A 17,801-nucleotide genomic window follows, 5' to 3' on the forward strand; every position below is an offset into this window, starting at 1 on the left:
GGACAAGGGCACCCATAACACGCACGCTATTGCACACACAGAAACAATAACCAAACTCTCTTACCCCATGCAGGACCCGAACGACAACACACCAGCCAGGAGGGTCCAGAAGTGTCCATCCCACCACCGGAACAGGCCCACACTGAGGATAGCAGCTCTGTCGACAGTGAACCTGATGACCAGCCCGGACCATCGGGGACCTCTGGGCAGTCGGTTCCCCTCAGGCAGCCACAGGCCACACCAGACCCGACCCCCTCTGCCAACACCAGCACAGCTCCCACCCAGCGGGCCCATGCCTCTGTCTCTAGGACAGCTCAATCAGCGGTGTGTCTGCCACTACAGGGCACCCAGGCTAACCCAACACCCCAACAACAACAGGGACCTGGGGGCAGTGGTAGCGGGCACACCGTCCAGGGGACAGAGGCCGGGGGAAACCGGGCAGCTCGGAGGGCTGCTGTGCGACAGGGGGGGGGGAGGAGAGGCCCAGGGAACCCACTCTCCAAGAGGCCCTCACCACCCTCATGGGGGCATACCACCACTCCCAAGAAACGATGGCGACGGTACTGGCCAGGTTCACTGAGATCCAGGCACAGCAGGAGGAACGCTACATGGGGTTCAGGGAGGAGCTGAGAATCATCGGGACCGCAATGGGGACCATCGTCCTGGCCCTCCACAGGATAGAGGACGCGTTGCGGGACCATGGTGCACCACACAGGGCCCCTGTCACTAGCCCGGACAAGGAACAGCCTACCACCTCCGCCGGCGCTAGTGGACAGGAGGTCCCAACACCTCGACCGCCCCCCAGAACCCCACCTCCTGCTGAAGAACAACCACCCCGTAAGAGGAGCCTGAGACCAAAGAAAAAGACAGAGTAGGATGTCAAGACCCCCGCCAGCAGGACATACCCCCTCAAGTCTTCCCACTGTCCCACATTGCCACCCTGTCCAACCATGAACTGCCTATGCTCCATCCTTCCACAGGCAAAAGGACAATGCACCTGTGAGACTGAGAACTGGAGTCTGCCATGGATATTCCTCCACCCCCACCCATGACCCTTAGAATCACATGTACCGATATCTAGCACTGTAAATAAATCACATTTTGCACACAAATCTGTTTTGAGTCATGCTGTATTATTAACAAATGTATTACATATTACTGTTCAATTTCTGTTCTGTCAATTAGTCATGACAACATACCAATGTCAATACGCTGTATTTCATGGGCGAACCAAGCAGAAGTCAGGTACTGAGTCAGACAGCACTGAGAAGGGAAGGGAAAGGCAAAAATTAATGAAAAACATCTGTGGGGAACTACAGAAAGTACAGATGCAGGAGGCTATAAGCAATTGTGAAATGGCGTGGGTGATTCTTACCTGTGTGTTACTGGAAATACTGTTGTATCACTCTGTCCCTATTGTCTGTGTCGTCCTCTTCACTCTCCACAGGCTCCACGGCTTCTACAACACCACCATCTGGACCATCCTCCTGCAGGAAAGGCACCTGGCGTCGCAAAGCCAGGTTGTGGAGCATACAGCACGCCACGATGATATGGCACACCTTCTTTGGTGAGTACATTAGGGATCCACCTGTCATATGCAGGCAACTAAACCTGGCCTTCAGGAGCCCAAAGGTTCGCTCAATCACCCTCCTAGTACGCCCATGGGCCTCATTGTACCGTTCCTCTGCCCTGGTCCTGGGATTCCTCACTGGGGTCAATAGCCACGGCAGGTTGGGGTAACCAGAGTCACCTATTAGCCACACACGCTGTCTCTGTAGCTGTTCCATCACATAGGGAATGCTGCTATTTCGCATAACATACGCGTCATGCACTGACCCTGGGAACTTGGCATTTACATGGGAGATGTACTGGTCAGCCAAACAGACCACCTGGATATTCATTGAATGGTAATTCTTCCTGTTCCTGTACACCTGTTCATCGTCATTTGGGGGGACTAAAGCCACATGGGTCCCATCAATTGCACCAATGATGTTGGGGATGTGTCCAAGGGCATAGAAATCAGCTTTCACTGTAGGCAAATCACCCTCCTCTGGGAAAATGATGTAGCTCCGCATGAGTTTCATCAGGGCAGACAACACTCTGGATAAGATCTTAGAAAACATAGGCTGAGACATCCCAGATGACATGGCCACTGTTGTCTGGAATGAGCCAGTTGCAAAGAAATGGAGGACAGACAGAACCTGCACTAGAGGGGGAATTCCTGTGGGTTGGCGGATGGGGGACATCAGGGCTGGCTCCAGCTGGGCACACAGTTCATGGATGGAGGCTCGGTCAATTCGGTATCGTAGTATTATGTTGCGTTCTTCCATTGTGGACAGGTCCACCAGCGGCCGGTACACGCGAGGATTCCTCCTTCTCATCGCTAGTCCCAGCGGACGGTGCCTAGGAAGGAGAATATGGAGTACAGAGTCAATTCACTCACAGGTACGTACAACACAGCTTGCACAGTACAGGTAAATGTATGGTTTGATATGTTTGTATTTGTGCCATTGCAAGGCCTAGGCCTGTGTGACGCATTAGAAATTAAGCCATGTGGGCCCTTGAAATGGCCGATGCCTGACCTGTGAAGTGGGACAATGGGATGTGAGGTCACTGCGCTGGCGGGGCACACCGTGGCGGTAGGCGGTCGAAGACCGCTGTGCGAAGACGCATTGGTTAACATTGAAGCCTATGGGTTTCAGGAGCCAATGACGATGTGCGCCGGCGGTCGCGGGACGCACCGCCGCGGTACGCACCGCCGCGGGCGTGACCGCCATTTTCTATCTGCTCAATCATTCGAGACCTGATCATCCACAGGAGAGGACCTATACTGCAAGTGCTGCTGTGAACTCGGTCTGGAAGTGACAATGGCTGCTGCTACTGGTGAAAGGGCCCCTGCCTTCAGTTCAGAAGAGTTGGAGAAGCTCGTGGACGGGGTCCTCCCCCAGTATGCGCTACTCTACGGTCCTCCAGACCAACAGGTGAGTACACTCAGTGCACATTGAATGGGTTATGCCTGTGTGGAGGGGGGGGGATGTAAGTTGGTGGGGTGTGGAGGGAATGAGGAGTGCAACGCACGACAGATGAGAGAATGGGAACCATGACAAGGTTGGGGAGGGGGGGGGCATGTACTCCAAACATGCAGATATGTGACGGTTTCTCTTTCCCACCCTGTACATGTCAAACAGGTGAGCGCCCACCAGAAAATCGATATTTGGCGTGCCATTGCCAAGGAAGTCCGGAACTTGGGGGTCTACAACAGACGGGGCACCCACTGCCGCAAGAGGTGGGAGGACATCCGCCGCGGAAAGAGGAAGACCGCAGAAACACTGCTGGGGATGGCCTCCCGACCTAGGAGGGGTGCCAGTCGCACCACGACCCCCCTGATGTCCCGTATCCTGGCGGTGGCCTACCCTAATTTGGATGGGCGCTTGAGGACAGCACAGCAGACACAAGGGGGTGAGTATCCGCACATTCTCCTATCTGTATGCGCATTGGAGGCGTCTGGGTGGGGGAGGAGGGCTGTGGGTGACATTAGGCCAGGGCGCTCTCTGTAGTGTAGTCCGCTCCCTTAGGCATGGCCCTGTGCCCCCGCCCCCCACCTCTGTAGGGTGCCAAGTGCAGCTACCCATGCTCCAGCATCACACATGTGCGCGTGTGTTGTCCCTAGACCTGTTTGCCTAGTCAGAAGTACTGAGTAGTGTACCCCAAGTTCGCGACTTAGTGCACGAGGCACCTGTGTCTGTCCTCTCCGCAAAGGGTATTGCTAAGGCATGCACTCAACTTTGTTTCATTTCTCCCCCCACCCTAAATCTTTGTCTTCTTGTGTTTTAGCATCATCCGGCGGAGGAGATTTGGCGTCGGAGCAGGAGGGAGCTGCAGGTCACCAGGCCCCGGTGGGCACTGACACAGACACCGAGGGCACCAGTGATCCGGAGGGCGAGGGGAGCACCACAACGGGGGCCGGTGGAGACACCAGCGACACGGACACGTCCTCGTTTGGGAGCTCCCTAGCGGTGGCGGCACCATCTGTGCCCCCCGCAACAACAGGTACAGCCGCCACCCAGCGCACCATCACCGCCCTCCCAGCAGCCCCTCAGTCTTCGCTCCGTGGCCGCTCGGCCAGGAAGGCGCGCGTCTCCTTCGCCCCAGGCACCTCAGCCCCTGCCTCTGTTACCCCTGCTGCCCTCAGTGCGGAGCTCATTGACCTGGTGAGGACGGTCATTGTTGGGCAGACTACCCTTCTGAATGCCATCCAGGGGGTGGAAAGGGAGGTGCATCGGAGCAATGCCTACCTGGAGGGCATTCATTCGGGTCAGGCTGCCCATCAACGAGCGTTCACTGCTCTGGCCTCAGCACTGACGGCAGCCATTGTCCCTGTCTCCAGTCTCCCTCTTCTATCTGCCTCCACCCTTTCTCTGTCTCCTGTACCTCAACCTATCCCATCCACACCATCAGACCAGCCTGCATACACCTCAACACCCAAGGCCAGCTCATCCAAACATAAGCACCACAGAAAACACAAGCATTCACCCAAGCAACACACAGATGCAGACATATCAACAGTCACTACCACCTCTGTGTCCCCGTCCTCCTCGTCTCCCTCCTCCCTCCCTGTGACGTCTACACTCACACCTGCATGCACCCCAACATCAGCCAGTTCTTCCACCACCAGCAAACCCTCCACTACAGTCCGCACACCTGCAGTCACCACCACCACTGGCATTTACACGTCCCCTGTGTCCTCTCCCACTGTCTCTGTCACCCCCTCTTCCAAGACACATAAACGCAGGCAGACACCCAAACAACAGCCAACCACCTCACCACAGCCTACGTCCCAGTCACCTGCACCCAAGGACAGCACACCTGGCTCTCATACAACCACATCCTCTTCCTCCACTTCTCTCACCACTACTCCTACCCCTTACCTTGGTCCCAAGAAAAATTACCTCTCCAGTTTTGACCTCTTTCCCTCCCCCGACCCACCCCCTCCAACTGGGAAAAGTCCCAAGGGCACCTCAGCCACCACCAGCCCAACTTCTACAGTGCAAGTGGTGCATGGCATGTGGAGTCCACCCTTTGGCGGCAGTAACACTTCGGTGAGCAGCAAGGGGACAGCCAGCCCCCCCCCAGGCAAGAGGACCCGGAAATTGAAGGGCCGCCGTGAGCGGACAGAGACGGCTGCCCCCAAGGAGGTGACTCCGGCCACTTCACCGGCCACAGCAGCCAGGGGAGGCAAGGGCCCGAGAGCCCCATCTAAGGAGCGGAAGGACAGCAGGGCGGAGAGGACAACCACCAGGAGCGCGGAGCAGGAGGGCCCCACAAGCCCCATCCCGGCTGCAAGGGACGACACCAAAGGGCCCAGGACTCACTCCCCGAAGGGGCCTGACACAGCACGGTCGGAGGGCGAGTGAGCAGGGTGTCCAGGCCAGGTATGACTCCCTTGACATACTGCAAGAGCACCGCTGAACAGGGCCCCGCCGTGAAGACAGGTACCGCTGAACAGGGCCCCGCCGTGCAGAAGAGCACCGCTGAACAGGGCCCCGCCGTGAAGACAGGTACCGCTGAACAGGGCCCCGCCGTGAAGACAGGTACCGCTGAACAGGGCCCCGCCGTGCAGAAGAGCACCGCTGAACAGGGCCCCGCCGTTAAGACAGGTACCGCTGAACAGGGCCCCGCAGTGAAGACAGGTACCGCTGAACAGGGCCCCGCCGTGAAGACAGGTACCGCTGAACAGGGCCCCGCCGTGCAGAAGAGCACCGCTGAACAGGGCCCCGCCGTGAAGACAGGTACCGCTGAACAGGGCCCCGCCGTGAAGACAGGTACCGCTGAACAGGGCCCCGCCGTGCAGAAGAGCACCGCTGAACAGGGCCCCGCCGTGAAGACAGGTACCGCTGAACAGGGCCCCGCAGTGAAGACAGGTACCGCTGAACAGGGCCCCGCCGTGCAGAAGAGCACCGCTGAACAGGGCCCCGCCGTGAAGACAGGTACCGCTGAACAGGGCCCCGCCGTGAAGACAGGTACCGCTGAACAGGGCCCCACCGTGCAGAAGAGCACCGCTGAACAGGGCCCCGCCGTGAAGACAGGTACCGCTGAACAGGGCCCCGCCGTGCAGAAGAGCACCGCTGAACAGGGCCCCGCCGTGAAGACAGGTACCGCTGAACAGGGCCCCACCGTGCAGAAGAGCACCGCTGAACAGGGCCCCGCCGTGAAGACAGGTACCGCTGAACAGGGCCCCGCCGTCTCAAGCACCGCTCCGCTGGGCCCTTCCTGTCAAGCACCGCTCCGCTGGGCCCTTCCTGTCAAGCACCGCTCCGCTGGGCCCTTCCTCTCAAGCACCGCTCCGCTGGACATCGCCATGTCATGCACCGCTGCGCTGGGTCCCGCCGTCTCAGGCACTGTTTATGGTTCACTGTGCCCACCATGCCTCCTCCTTGACCAGTGGACTCTGTAATCCACCTGAGAGACTGTGGCTTTGCACTCCCCAGGATGGTCCAGTGGGCAATCCACCCACTGTAGAGACATTGAGAGACTGTGGCTTTGCACTCCCCAGGATGGTACAGTGGGCAACCCACCCACTGTAGAGACATTGAGAGACTGTGGCTTTGCACTCCCCAGGATGGTCCAGTGGGCAACCCACCCACTGCAGAGACTTGAGAGACTGTGGCTTTGCACTCCCCAGGATGGTCCAGTGGGCAACCCACCCACTGTAGAGACATTGAGAGACTGTGGCTTTGCACTCCCCAGGATGGTCCAGTGGGCAACCCACCCACTGCAGAGACTTGAGAGACTGTGGCTTTGCACTCCCCAGGATGGTCCAGTGGGCAACCCACCCACTGTAGAGACATTGAGAGACTGTGGCTTTGCACTCCCCAGGATGGTCCAGTGGGCAACCCACCCACTGCAGAGACTTGAGAGACTGTGGCTTTGCACTCCCCAGGATGGTACAGTGGGCATGGTGGCTCCTCGTGGATCTGGCGTCGTGGACTCATGTGGCTGTGGTGGCCCCCCCCTTCCCTTCCCCCTGAGGTGCCTGTAGTTTTGACATCAGATGCCCCTGCAGTGTTCTCTCCAAAGGACTCAGGTCTTGTGTGTGGGCTTTGCCCTTGTTTCGCAGAACCTTGGCCCACGGACATGTTAGATTCGTAGGATGTGCAGGACTTGTTACTTCAGTGATACACTGATGTGTATATCTTTTTGGTTTTTGTAAATATTTTTCACGGTTGCTCAATTATTTCCAGGTGCTTTTTTTGTACATGAAAATTTATTCCAAATTTGGTTGTGTCATTGTATTTTTAAAGGGTCTTTGTGTGGTGTCACTGTGACTTCCTGCTCTGCATTGGTGTGTACATATTGGGGGGGTCGCATATGTGTATGCCCGTAACCTTTCTTCCTCCCCCCTCCCGTGTGTCGTAGGTGCAGTACTCACCGTTGACGTCTGCGCCGGAGTTCGTACTCGTGGTAGATGAGCAGGTAGACAAGAGCAGGTATGATGTTCAATTCGGGTTCCATGCTGTCCGGATTCCGCGTGGAGTGTCTCGAGGTGAGCGTTTTCCATTGGAAATGTCTGTTTCCGCCGTGTTTTTATCGGCGGGGCTCCCGCCCCGGAAAAGGTGGCGGATTGGTGGGTCGTGATAGGGTGGGCGGTACATTGTCTGCCGCCTGGCTGTTGGCGGTGACCGCCGCGCTGTTTGTTTGTTCCGCCGTGGCGGTCGGAGTGTTAATGCGGCGGGCTGTGTTGGCAGTTCCCGCCAGGGTCAGAATTGCATTTTTTTGACCGCCGGCCTGTTGGCGGGTTGGCCGCCGCTTTATCACCGACCGCCAGGGTCAGAATGACCCCCATAGTCTTTTTGTGCATAATAAAGCACCATAAGAATGAATGGGAAAAGCTTTAAAAATGCATCTAAAATCAGGCAAAGCTCTCACAAGTGTCACCTTCTATTTTTAGGTTGAGGTTGTCGAGATGTACTTTGGGCCAGCCAGAAAAGTTCAGGTGGCTCCCGGTTCAAGTGGGAGCAGCGACTGAAAGTCTTGGAGCTGGGGCAGAAAAGAGAATTAAACCACTTGGAAACACACTGGTGGACTTTAAGGTAAGTCCGGTGGGTCTCCCTGCAGAGTAGAGGTTGTAAGGGGTTAGGGACCCCTAGAGCACAGCTGATTTATCAATGATGGGGCCAGGGAGGGAAGGTGCAGCGCAGATTGTTCAGTCAAGAGTCGTGTATCAGGGAGTCGTTGGAGCCATGTGCAGGTCACTTTGAGGGTAGATTGCAGTTCAGCAGGGCCACTCGGGGTGGTTATTGAGTGTCCTGAAGTCCCTCAACTGGTGCTTGCTTCTGAATCTTGGAGTGTCCGGAGTTAACTTTTCTCCTGGGTGTCTGATGCCGGGGGTCCTGTAAATGGTACTTCTCAGTCCCTGGAGATCACAGTGCCACTAAACTTGGCACACTGGCAGGAATTGCTCTCCGGGTCTATTAGGTGGAAGTTGGTCTGGCTGCTGGGACTGGTTTGTTGGTCAGCATCGGTCAATGAACTGTACTTCTCTGGTTTCTTCACTGGTACAGGAGAGTGATACCTTCGCACTGAGGGAGGTTCTTGACAAATTGCAGAAGGCTGGAGGTGCTCTGGGGGTTTTTAAGAGTCCTTCAGGTTTCCACGCCACACCTCAGCAGTGATTGCTGAGTCCTTGGAGCAGCAGTCAGGGTTTGGTGCCTTTTTCTTCTTGCAGCAGGATCTCGTGCCTCGGGTTTCCCTTGTTCCTGATCTTCTTGTGTCCATCAAATCTGATCTACAGGTCTAGGGATGTCCCCTAATACTTCATTCAGTGGGCATTAGGGGGAGTACATGGTAGAGGGCAATGGGCCACCTATCTTAGGGTGGTTACACGCACTAACTGACTGCTTCCTGTGGAAAGGGGTCACATCCCTAACCCTGATTGGTTATGTTCCTACCATCCAACATGGAGGAAAATGAAATGGAGTTGTCAACTTGCCTGCCATACCTGAGGGGTGGTACAAGCTGAGGGGAGCCACTCCTCCTACTCTGACTAAGTTTTCCCAATGGTTTTCCAACTCAAAGTAGGGGAAAAATCATTTGGTAGCCATCTGCTGCTAGCAGTAGAAGCGTGGGTCAGATTTCAAAGGTGTCAAGGCCTTTGATGCTGACTGCTTGGGCAGGATGCCTGCCTGGGGGAGGAGATGTAATACATCTACCCAGGAAACGCTTGGTTTTCTGGCTTCTGAGAGCAAAGGGCTCTCATCCCAGGAGTCCAGACTTGTGTCTGGTAATGACAGGTTGGCTAACTGCAGTTAGCAACCATGCTAGAGCTGGTAGGTTTTGCATGGGGCACCCTCTGGGTACATGTTATAATATATCCATCACTGGCATTGGTGTGGGTCTATTATTCTGAGTTGTTTGATACCAGCCCAGGACATTTACAGTTCAAATCACATCATTTTCAAGGCAAAAGTGGGGGACTACAATGTCAAAAAGAGTTCTCTCTCACACTACTCCCCCCAACGAAAGGGTATGAAACTTCCCTTCCCCTGGGGAGTCTTTATCCTCTAAGTGGAAGAACCTGGAAAGGCCATATGCATTGGTATGGGCAGTCCCTGGTCTGCGCTCTGTACATTGCCTGTAGAGATATGGACCACTTAGCAGTTTGAGGTTTGCACTTTTCATCTATTGAAGCCACCTGAGAGGCCTGTGGTCTGTCTGCACTATAAAGTGAATGCGAAACAAGTATGGCCTCAGCTTTGTCAAGGCCAAGACCACAGCACTGGCTTTCCTCTTTATGGCACTCCATTTCTGTCCCCTATGGAGTAGTCTTATGCTTATGAAAGCAACAGGCTGATTATGTCCCTCATCATTGGTCTGTGGTAGGACTGCTCCTATCCCAGATTCTGAGGTGCCTGTTTGGCCAATAAACTGCCTGGAGTAATCTGGAGCGTTCAGGATTGGGGAAGAGTACATTGAATCCTTCGGTGTGTCAAAAGCCTTTAAACAACTCAACATACAGCTGATCTTTTTGGGCATTTTCTTAGAGGTAAGTTCTGTGAGGGGGACCACTATGGTGCCATACTTCTTCACAAACCTCCTATAGTATCCAGTCAAGCCAGGCTGGAGCTTCCCAAGCCAGAATTTACCGGATCTTTGGCTCTAGTGGTTGAACTTGGCCTCCACCTACTAGAGAGCCCAAGTACACAACCTTTCCCTGTCCCATCTTGCACTTACTGGCCTTGATAGTAAGGCCTACCTTTTGCAGGACTTCAAGGACCCTTCCAAGGTGAATCAGATGATCCTGCCAGGTGGAGCTGTAGACATCAATATCACCCAGACATGCTGCACTAAAGGATTCCAGCCCAGAAAGAACTGGTTCACCAACCTCTGGAAGGCAGCAGAAGCATTCTTTAATCCAAAGGGCATGACAGTAAACTGATAGTGCCCCCTTGGGGTGGAGAATGCTGCCAGTACCAAGATGGAAGATCAAAGGTACTCAGGAATTTGGCTGCCCCTAATCTGTCTATGAGAGCATCAGCTCTTGGAAATGGGTGTGGATCTGTTTTTGTGACTGAGTTGAGGCCCCTGTAGTCCACAATAAAACCTAATTTACTTTTTCTCTCCCTTGGAGTGAGGCTTGGGGACTACAACTACTGGGCTGGTTTAGGGACTCTAAGACAGTTACATGACTCCCAAATCCAGCACCTTATTGGATTCAACTTGGATGCTTCCTCTTACATGGTCTGACTGCTTATACATTTTGTTTTTGAGAGGCAAGATGTCACTAGTGTCCATATCATGGGTAAACCAGTTAGTCCTACCATAGGTTAGAGAGAATAATTCAGCATACTGGTTGAAGATTAGCCTGCAATCAGCCTGTTGTTGGCCTGTGAGGGTGTCTGACAAGACCACTCCATCACAGAACCATCTTGTGGGTGGCTGGAGAGGAGATCAGGGAGAGGTCCATTCTCTTCCTTCTGACCCTCATCTGTAACCATGAGCATGGTCTCATCTGCTCTGTCAAAGTAGGGCTTCAGGCGGTTGACATGTATAATCCTTTTGGGATGTTTGCAACTACCAAGGTCAAGCAGGGGGTGACCTCTGCTTTTCTTTCAAGTATGGGGTAGGGTCCAGACCACTTGTCTTAGAGAGCCCAAGGAGCCACAGGCTCCAATACCCATACTTTCTGCCATGCTTGGAACTCCACCAGTGCAGTTTCTTTGGTTATACCAGTGCTTCTGGAGCTCCTGTCTGGCCTAAAGACTGTTGCTTGCTTTATCCATGTACTCATCCATCCTGGAACAAAGGCCAAGTACATAGTCCACAATGTCTTGCTTAGGCTCTTTGAAAGGCCTCTCCCAGCTTTCGCTTACAAGACATAATGGACACCTAATAGGATGCCCAAACAAAAGTTCAAAGAGGGGAAACCCTATTCCATTTTGGGGCACTTCCATGTAGGCAAAAAGAAGACAGGGAAGTAAGACATCCCATATCCTTCTGAGTTTTTTAAGCAGTCCTCCAATCATGCCTTTCAATGCTTGGCTAAATAATTCAACCAGTCCATTGGTCTGTGTATGATATAGGGTAGCAAACGTATATGTCACTCCAGATTCCTGCCACATGTGTCTTAAGTATGCAGACATGAAGTAGGAACCCCTGTCTGATAATACCTCCTTAGGAAAGCCAACCCTGGTAAACATTCCCAGGAGGGCCCTGGCCACTGCAGGGGCAGTGATGGTCCTAAGTTGATTTGTTTCAGGGTACCTACTGGCAGGATCCACTACCACTAAAGGGTACAGGTTTCCTGAAGTTGTTTGAGGTTCAAGGGGCTAACAATGTCAACCCCTACCCTTTTGAAGGGAACCCCAACAACAGGTGGTGGAATTAAGGGGGCCTTCAGCTAGCCTCCTGTCATGCACTGGCTTGGCAGGTGACACAGGAGTGACAAAAGTCCTTCACCTTCTGGGGCATTCCAGGCCAGTAAAAGTGATTAACTAGCCTGCTTGCTCCAGGTTTTGTTTTGGCCCAGATTCCCAGCTAAGGGAATGTAATGGGATAGAGACAGAAGGAACTCTCTGTATTTCTGGGGCACTGCCATCCTCCTGGTTACAGCAGGCTTTAGGTGTCTGATCTCAGTAAACAGGAGCCCATCCTTCCAATAAAACCTGTTGGTCCCACTACACTACCTTTTTCTTCCTGAGCAGCTTGCTGTCTCTGGCCTTCAAAAGTGGGACAGATTGTTTGTGCCTGACAGATCCTCCCTCGAGGGTCCCCATGGTCCTATGAGCTCTGGGTGGTAAGGCCCAAGCTCTGCAGACTCAGTTCCCTCAGGGGTTAGCAAGTCCTCTTCCTGAGAAGAGAGGCTCTGACTTGTAGTCTGGTGCCCAAGTCTCTTTCCTTTTCTCTTGGAGGTTTGGTCCATTCTTCTAGGACCCTATACCTCTTGTTCACTCTGGAGTTTGCTCTGTGCCCTTCTTTTGACACAATCCTATTCTGGAAGCCCAAGCATTGCTGCATGTATCCTCAGTTCTGCCTCAACCCAGGGAGATCGCTCCAATTCATTTCCAAGCAGACAGTCTCTATAGGAATGGATGGGGACACAGCCACTTCTTCCGACAAACTACTCGCTGCAGTCAAAAGATACCATGGCCATGGGATGGATCTTTTGACATTGTCAGCATTGGTGATAGAATAAGTTGTCCCTAAGAGCTACTGATCTGAGTGGACCAGGTACTGGGTCACCATGGTAACACTAACCCCTCAAGACTTCCAACTTAGCCCCATTAATCAATGGATGCTATTTGTATTTTGCATATCCATAGACCAAGCAGCACAGCATAGATCTACGACTCTCTCAGTGACTAATGTTGCCTCTCTGGGTTCACTGACATGGTCATGCCACAACTGTGATTCCATCTGGAGATTGGCAACTGCTTTTACTGCTGGTGGACTTGAGGCATTTTTCTTTGACCCTAGTTTTTACATCTAGGGTCTCCAGTTTGGTGCCCTCTATCCTTGCAATCATGGCACCAAGCCATGTTGGGATCAAAGTTCTTACCTTTGTACCCACCCTTAGGCTGTGAGGAGTCTTGGGCGACCCACCTGAACAGGCTTTTGGGGGCCTGATGAAGACTCTTTGCTTTTATTTCAGTTTCCATATTTCTCTGGGGGGGCTGCCCTCTTCCCCAACCATTGATGAGGAAGTGGACCTAGGTTTAGCTGAAACTGATGTAATTTCTCATTGTAACAATTACTCAAAAGATGCCCTTTCATAATTAAATTATGACGCCCATCAAAATCTTTTACCTTATTACCTGCTAACCAGCCACCTAGCATTTGTACTGAATAGTCCACACATTTTACCCAGGATTGACTCTGGGGCCCATATTTATACTTTTTGACGCAAAACTGCGCTAACGCAGTTTTGCGTCAAAAAAATTAGCGCCGGCTAACGCCATTCTGAAGCGCCATGCGGGCGCCGTATTTAAACAATTGCGTTAGCCGGCGTTAGCCTCCGGCGCTGCCTGGTGTGCCATGAAAAAAACGACGTACACCAGGCAGCGCCGGCGTAGGGGGATATGGAGCTTGGGTGCCAAAAAATGGGGCAGGTCAGGCTGAGGCAAATTTTTCACCTCAACCCGATTTGCGCCATTTTTTTCGACTCCCAACCCCCATAGAAATGACTCCTGTCTTAGCAAAGACAGGAGTCATGCCCCCTTGCCCAATGGCCATGCCCAGGGGACTTCTGTCCCCTGGACATGGTCATTGGGCATAGTGGCATGTAGGGGGGCACAAATCAGGCCCCCCTATGCCACAATTTGTTTTTAAAAAAAACACTTACCTGAACTTACCTTAATGTCCCTGGGATGGGTCCCTCCAGCCTTGGGTGTCCTCCTGGGGTGGGCAAGGGTGACAGGGGGTGTCCCTGGGGGCATGGGAGGGCACCTCTGGGCTCCTTCCGAGCCCACAGGTCCCTTTACGCCTGCCTTTTACAGGCGCTAAAAAATGGCGCAAAAGCGGCCGTACGTCATTTTTTTGGACCCGCCCACTCCCGGGCGTGAATTTTGCCCGGGAGTGTAAATACGGCGCACCTGCCGCGGAGTCAATTTTTTAGACGGGAACGCCTACCTTGCATATAATTAACGCAAAGTAGATGTCCACGCTAAAAAATGACGCTAACTCCATGGACTTTGGCGCTAGACGCGTCTAACGCCAAAGTATAAATATGGAGTTAGATTTGCGTCGGAATTGCGTAAAAAAAAACGACGCAATTCCGGCGCAAACGGAGTATAAATATGCCCCTGGGTTTTTCAAGACTCCCTGAATATAATTCTATATTCTTTAGTTGTTAGTCAAAGACCTCTATCAGGACAGCCTTCATGAGATCATAGGACTTGTCATCTGCCTCATTCAAGGTCAGGAGTCTATGCCTGCACTTGCCTAAGAACAGTTCCCACAACAGAGAGCCCCATTGCTTCTATCTATATCCCTGGCTATGCAGGCTCTCTCATATGCAAAAGCCCACTTGGTGATATCACCTTCTGTATAAAGTGGGACAACTCCTTTTCAGAGTTTTAGGTTGAAAGACTTCTCTTTCTCCCTGGTTACTTGAATGTTGCCACCAGAGTTGAGTGCTAGGCCCAAATCCCTTCTTTTAACTTATATCTCCAGAGGCTGGGTTTCTAAATCCAGTCTTCTGGTTAACCTTGCCAGAGCCACATCCTCCTCTGAAGGGGTTCCTACTTCTGAGATAGAAGATCCTACCTCATTATCCACAATCTCATCAGAGTTTTCCTGATCCTCTGTTGGAAGGTTCCCCCTCTTCCACCTGGTTAGCAGTCTCATATTCTACCACAAGCTGCCTAAGCTTTTCTGCGGTAGCATGAGCACCAGAGTGGATGTGGTATCCTTTGCAGAGAGCCCATGGCCTGGGGTATTTCAACTCTAGCCAAACAGTCAAGTCAAACTTCTTAGATTGGGTCTCCGCATCAGACATTTTGCTTACTAAAGATGGGACCTTTTTATTTTTGGAAACTTTTTCTAAGGTCTAACTGTAGTAAAGTATTTCGGTTGCTAATCCCTGATTTAGGGACCTAACCATGGTGCTAGCAATTAATTAAAAAACTTGTAAAAAAATAGTCTAATTGTAAAAAATACAACTATGGACAATTTTTTTAGGTTATTCATGTGAACACTTAGGCCCTCATTACAACCCAGCCGGTCGGTGATTAAGCGGCAGTGATACCGCCAACAGGCTGACGGTAAGAAAAATGGAATTGTAACCACGGTAGAAACTGCCAACACATACAGCCACTTTAACACTCCAACTGCCATGGCGGTAGCAACAAACACTGCAACAGTAACCACCAACAGCTAGGTGTAAGACAATGTACCGCCCACACTATTATAACACACCAATCCGCCACCTTTTCCGGGACGGTACCAACGACATCAAAAGCACAACGGAAACAGGACACAGAAGGGAAACAACTCACCTCTCGACACACAAGGAAGAACCACAATGCCATGAAGCCCGAACTGCAAATATTTCCAATGTTGGTCTACCGCCTCCTACAGCAGGAACACGAACGGCAGCAAAGACGACCACGGTGAGTACTGCACCTAGCACACAAGGGAGGAGGGGAGGAAAGAGAGAGTGACACACACACGCAACACCCCCACTCCCACCCCAACACCATACACACAAACAGATGCAACAACATCACATATACACCCGTAACCCTCAGGAATAACGCAAGGACAAAAGGAATTGATTAAAGTGAGTGTAATATTTCAAATGTAGATATATACGTCCTTAAAGCAATAAACAGTATGCACAATATATACAGATGGAGGGACAATGCCCACTCTAAAATGTCCGTGGCCCACAGGGCCATAACAAATAGGCCAAGGCCACACTTGACTCCTGCCTCAATACGGAGAGAACACTGCTGGGGCATCAGGTCGAAAACACACAGGCACCTCAGGGGATGGGGAATGGGGGGCACCTCAGCCAGAAGATGGAGGCTATATGCCCTCTGCGATATCCTGGGGAGTGCAAAGCCACAGTATCTCAAGTGGGTGATTTGCCCACTGCTTGGTCCTGGGGAGTGCAAAGCCAGAGTCTCTTTAGTGGGAGGTTTGCCCACTGCTTGATCCTGGGAAGTGCAAAGCCACAGTCTCTCAAGTGGGTGGTTTGCCCACTGTTTGCTCCTGGGAGTGCAAAGCCACAGTCTCTCTAGTGGGTGGTTTGCCCACTGCTTGGTCCTGGGGAGTGCAAAGCTACAGTTTCTCAAGTGGGTGGTTTGCCCACTGCTTGGTCCTGGGGAGTGCAAAGCCACAGTCTCTCTAGTGGGTGGTTTGCCCACTGGTTCTGGAGCGGGCTTTGAGCCCAGTGTGCTTCATCCTGCCATGGAGGGGGTGAGTGGATACCTTCTTCCACTGGTTCTGGAGGGAGCTTTGTGCCCAGTGTGCTTCATCCTGCCAAGGAGGGGGTGAGTGGATGCCTTCTTCCACTGGTTCTGAAGGGGGTTTTGTGCCCACTGTGCTTCATCCTGCCAAGGAGGGGTGAGTGGATGCCTTCTTCCACTGGTTCTGGATGGGGCTTTGTGCCCTGTGATGCGGATCCTGGATGGTGCAAGGTCCCAGTCTCTCACCTGGGTGTTACACCTACACGGTGCTGCAGGGGTCTGGACGCACTACAGCCCAGGTAGGCAGGACTACACACTGCTCACCAGCGGTGACGGCTGCTCAGTGGATGGCAGTTGGGCTGCAGGTGGCGGTGCTGTCAGGGGTGGGGGGAGGCTTTAGCCCTTCCCCTGTAGCCTTGGACGGCTGCTCACTGTGGCTGCTGCTGCTAGCAGTGGTGCTGCTGGTGGTGCAGGTGGCGGTGCTGCAGGTGGTGCAGGTGACGGTGCTGCTGGTGGTGCAGGTGGCGGTGCAGGTGGCGGTGCTGCCAGTGGTGGGGGATGTTCCAGCCCTTCCCCTGCCGCCTCGGATGGCTCAAGTGCCATGGCTGGTGTTGTTTGCCCAGATGCTGCTCCAGCCCCAGGCACCAGATCCATCCTGCTTGCGGTGTCAGTTCCCTTTACGTTGATCTTGGCAGCTGTTGTCCCCTTCCTGCCCTTGGCAGATGGTGGTGCCTCCTTGCTTCTGCCAGCTGGTGTTCCCTTCCTGCCCTTGATACAGGTGTTCCCTCCTTCCCCTTGCTGGCTGGTGGTGCCTCCTTCCCCTTGCTGGCTGGTGGTGCCTCCTTCATCTTGCTGGCTGGTGTCCTCTTCTTGCTCTTGGCAGGTGGTGCAGGCACACTGGCTGTGGTGATGGGTGCCTCCTTGGAGCCTCTCACACCTGCAGTAGCTGCACAAACTACAGTGGCCGTGGACTGGGTGGCTGAGGTGCTGGCCTGAGTTCTGCCCACCCTGGCCTGAAGTGAAGGACGGGGGGAGGGTCAGGAAAGAGGTCCAGGGTGGTGAGGAAAAGCCTTTTACGTACACTGGGGCTGGAAGAGGGAGAAAGTTTGGGAGTGGAGGAAGAGGGAATGGTGGTAGGAGGTGTCAGTCTGTTGTGTTTGGGTGCAGGTGCATGGGCTGGATGCTGTTGTGAGGTGGATGGCTGTTGGGTGTATGAGTGCTTGCATTTGTGTACTTTGGGAGGAGAGGGCACAGACACAGTGGGAGAGGACACAGGGGATGTGGGAGAGGACACAGGGGACATGTGCATGGATGTGGGTTTGGTGACTGCCAATAAGGGGCGTGTTGTGGACGACGACGACGAGGGGGACACAGTGGAGGCAGTGGATGTTGGTG

The sequence above is a fragment of the Pleurodeles waltl genome, chromosome 8 (genome assembly GCF_031143425.1).
Source record: "Pleurodeles waltl isolate 20211129_DDA chromosome 8, aPleWal1.hap1.20221129, whole genome shotgun sequence".
Lineage (NCBI taxonomy): Eukaryota > Metazoa > Chordata > Amphibia > Caudata > Salamandridae > Pleurodeles > Pleurodeles waltl.